The sequence below is a fragment of the Hipposideros armiger genome, unplaced genomic scaffold, assembly GCF_001890085.2.
Source record: "Hipposideros armiger isolate ML-2016 unplaced genomic scaffold, ASM189008v1 scaffold_470, whole genome shotgun sequence".
NCBI classification, from domain to species: Eukaryota; Metazoa; Chordata; class Mammalia; order Chiroptera; family Hipposideridae; genus Hipposideros; species Hipposideros armiger.
Window position 1 is genome coordinate 1,442,019 of NW_017731820.1, and position 4,337 is coordinate 1,446,355.

The window sequence follows — 4,337 nt, forward strand, 5'->3', positions numbered from 1 at the left end:
TCTCTCTCTCTCTCTCTCTCTCTCTCTCTCTCTCTCTCTCGTCCTTCACCCCCCCACCATGTGACGACATTGCAAAAAGAGACTGTCTGCAAACCATGAATCAGATTGACCTCCAGGAATCAAACTGCCAACACCCTGATATTGGACTTCCATCCTCCAGAACTATGAGAAATAAATGTTTGTTGTCTAAGCCACACATCTATGGTAGTTTGTTATTGCAGCCTGAGATGACAAGACCTCATCAGATTCCATTTTTTGCCACTTATTACTACTGTTATCATGCACACGTTAGTATTCTGAGGCTCAGTTTTCTCCTTATTAAAATGGGTATAATAAAACATAGATCGGGGCCAGCCGAGTGGCTCAGTTGGTTAAGAGTTGGCTTTAGAGTGCGAGTTCTGAGCAATAGGGTCACCGGTTCGATTCCCACATGGGCCAGTGACGCTGTGCCCGAGCTGAGCTGTCGATGAGCTGCCAACAGGTGGCAGGATGGCTCAGCTGGTGTAACAACAAGACTGCCTGTTTGATGGTGGGCTACGGCCACCCACAACTTGGCACCTTGAGCTAAGGTGCCGCCCAGATGGCTCAGTGCCATCTATCGAGTGTGCGGTCTTAACAACAAGGCTGCCAGTTCGACTCCTGCATGGGATGTTGGCTATGCCCATCCACAACTAAGATTGAACACAGCACCTTGAGCTTAGAGGCCATGAGCTGCCGACGGGAAGCCAGGTGGAGACTGGCGCCCTCCACAACGAAGATTGAAGAACAACAACTAGGCTGGTCCCCTCCCCCAATTCCCCAATAAAATATATTTTTTAAATGCTTTAAAAAAAAAAACATAGGCGGTAAGGTCCTTGAAATCAGTCTTGGCGATGATTTTTTAAATTTGACACCAAAGTAAAGGCAACGAAAGCAAAAAATAAACAAGTGAGGCTTCTGCACAGCAAAAGAAACAATCAACAAAATGAAAAGGCAACTTATGAGATCGGAGAAAACATTTGCAAATCATATATCTGAGAGGAGGCTAATATCCAAAATATATAAAGAACTCATACAACTAAATAGCAAAATAAAACCCCCAAAACCATTCGATTAAAAATGGGCAGGAGATCTGAACAGACATTTTCCCAAAGAAGATATATAGATAGCCAACAGATATATGAAAAGATGTTCAACATCACTAATCATCAGGGAAATGCAAATCAGAACCACAATGAGATGATACCTCACACCTGTCAGGATGGCATCATCAAGAAGACAAGAGATAACAAGTATTGGTAGGATGCCCCTTGACAAAAGGGAACCCTTGAGCATCGTTGGTGAGAATGTAAATTGGTGCAGCCACAACGGAGAACAGTATGGAGGTGCCTCAAAAAATTAAAAATGAAACTACCTTACAATTCAACAATTTAATTTCTGGGCATTTACCCAAAGGAAACAAAAACACTAACTCGAAAACGTTATCTGCACCCCACGTTCACTGCAGCATTGTTCACAATAGCCAAGATACAGAAACAACCTAAGTGCCCACTAGTGGATAAAGAAAATGTGGTATATATACGATGGACTATTATTTAGCCATTAAAAAAAAAGAAGGAAATCTTGCCATTTGTGACAACATGGATGAAACTTGAGGGCATTATGCTGAGTGAAATAAGTCAGACAGAGACAGACAAATACCATATGATCTCATTTATATGTAGAATAAAACAAAAAAGCCAAAACAAACAAAAAACTGGAATTCCTAGCTACAAAAACCAGATTGGTGGTTTTCAGAGGCAGGGGGTGGGACTGAGAAAAATGGGTGAAGTTGGCCAAAAGATATAAACTTATAAAATAGACATGGGGGTGTAACGTACAGCATGGTGACAATAGTTAAAATATTGTATTATGTATTTGAAAGTTGCTAAGAGAGTCGATCTTAAAAGTTCTGATCGTAAGAAAAAATTTGTAACTATGTGAGGTGATGGATGGTAACTATAATAGACTGATAATGGTGATCATTTTGATACAAATATCAAATCATTATGGTGTACACGTGAAACTAATGTGTTACACATCAATTATATCTTAATTTTAAAAAGAGAGAAAAATGGGTACAATAAATAGTATCATCACCTCATACAATGATTAGGAAAGGAAATGGTTGCACTTAGCAATGTCTCAATGCCCCAATCAACAAGAGCTCAGTGAATGCTCTTCAGCTGCCACCGTGATAATTGTCATCACCTGCTGTTTATTTCACTCACATGATGTGTTCTATATTGCACAGGTGAACACATTTTAGTAATATTATTATAAAATTAATATAAAGCAGTATTATTTGACTGCGCTGATGACTCTAGGACCAGATAGGAAAGCTGTACCTCTGCCTGCCAACGCCTCCTCGCTGACCTGCTCTGGTCAGGTCCTCCACGCCTGGCCAGTCTCGTGTCTCACCCACTGACTCTGTTTTCCTCCCCTGGGCCTGGAACTAGGACTAAGGAATGTCATGGTTCCACCGCCCAGACCTGAGGCCTCTGCCTGGTGAACGCCCTGAACCAGCACCAGAGGGGTGTAATCAAGGGTTGTCCTGGGAACGCGGTTCCTACATGGATGCCAAGAAAAGAAAGGCAAGAAAACTTCCACGGTGACTCTTAATCATACAGGACGCCCCGGCAGCCTCTTTGAACAAGGCAGTTTTTGAGCTGGCTTTGAAGCTTCAAGGAGAATAAGTATGGAGGCCACGCGAGTCAGGACGGTGGGCAGAGCAATGGTGGTAACAATGTCCCCCAAGGGCCCCTCACACGGTCACACGTCCAATCATTGGGGTCCAGGAGGTGCTCTCATTCCCATTGAGCAAAGGAAGAAAGCGAGACCCGGAGAGAAGAAATGCTTGCACACAGCAAGGAGTGGCAGAACGGGGGCGAACACCAGATCCAAAGCTTGGCCCTGGGCCCTTCCCACCTCGCCCCACTCCACCGCTTGGAAGTGGGGACCTGCCAGAGAGGGGTGTGTCCCTGGAATGGGGCAACAGGTTTGGGCAGAAAGAAAGAGGCAAGGAGCAAGAAAGACCATTTAAAAATGGGAAAGCCCTCCTGCCAGGGTCAACCTGCCCACACCAGAACACATAAAGCGCGCGCCTGTTTCGGCCTGGGGCTGTGCTGCTGCCTCACCTGACACCGAAGGTTCTGCAGAGCTGTCACCTCCCTGGGACGCCGACCAGCCAAGGGCCGAGCACAGAGGCCGGCTGTTCCCTGCGGTTTGTGTCTCTGGGCTCCTCACCGCCGCCTGGGCCCCTGCCGAGCGGCGCCCCTTTGGCAGCTGCGTGGCAAGTTCCAGGTGGAACCTATTGAAAGAGAAACTTGTCAATGCTGAGACCTCTGATCTTCCCGGGAATGGGGCACGGGGGTTGGAGGTGTTCGGTACCGCAGGCTCTCATCCTCGCCGGCCCTTCCCTGAGTAGCAGAGCCTGACACTGCCTGTCCCACTGCCCACCTTAGCCACAGGCAGGCCTTCTGGAGACTTCTCAGGCTGACATCGCTGCATCCACATAGGTCAGGATCTTTGCCTGTGAACCACACGTGCTGTCTTCAAAACCCAAGCCTCCCCGAGAGGGGGAATAACCGACTTGGGAGAAACAGCGGGAAAATGTCTCAGCCTGACGTGTCTCCCTTTGTCAAGTTGGAGTAAGATGCCCACAGTTCCACTTTGCAGAAGGCTCCCGACCCTGGCTGCTTCAAGGCCCTTTTCGGGTTCATTTTGGGTTTGGAGAATCCCATTTAAATCAGATATGGGTGTTTACATGGTGTTATTTACACTATATGGGAAATTTTCTTTGCTCTGCTTATTTTAACTACCTGAGCGGGCTACAGTGAAGGAATGAGATTTCTTATTATGATGTAGACAGCGCTATAACACCATCTAGCAAATACACAACAATGGAAAAGCAGGCACTAGCCCGATGTCTTACACTTTTGATTTTCAGTTTCCTTGGCTCTTAATTCCATATAAGTCTCCCATGGCTGTGAGCACAGTATGATTTTGTTTTCTCGTTAAACTCTACATGTAAGATTTTTTCTTTGTACTACCCAGTCTTAATACTTCTCTATTTTAAAATCTGCATAACTTTCCAATTCTCAAGTAGATGTAGAAAATATACTTAAAACATTTCCTATTGTTGGACATGATCTGGGGGAATAAGGGTTTCTATGACTGGGGGAAGGGGTCATTTTAGAGGCTGGGGCAGTGGGGCAGAGAAGAGGGTGGAGAAAAGAATTGAAGGGAGCGACAAACTTGAACAATTTTTGCAGTGAGCCATCTGTATTCCTCAGAGTTAGATCAGATTTTCTTTTTAT

At 45.5% G+C, this 4,337-nt stretch overlaps 1 protein-coding gene across 6 annotated transcripts in view; it reads right to left on the reverse strand.

Moving 5' to 3' along the window:
- Positions 1 to 3,227, reverse strand: part of EZH2 (enhancer of zeste 2 polycomb repressive complex 2 subunit) — a 112,078-nt gene extending 108,851 nt beyond the window's left edge. For 3 of the 6 annotated variants that reach the window (XM_019666448.1, XM_019666450.1, XM_019666446.1), the window contains exon 1: positions 3,156 to 3,227. The gene's annotated coding sequence lies outside the window, so the exon portion shown is untranslated. The remainder of the gene's footprint in view (positions 1 to 3,155) is intronic. The other 3 variants (XM_019666449.1, XM_019666447.1, XM_019666452.1) reach the window with 2 other exon arrangements.
- Positions 3,228 to 4,337: the final 1,110 nt, after the last annotated feature.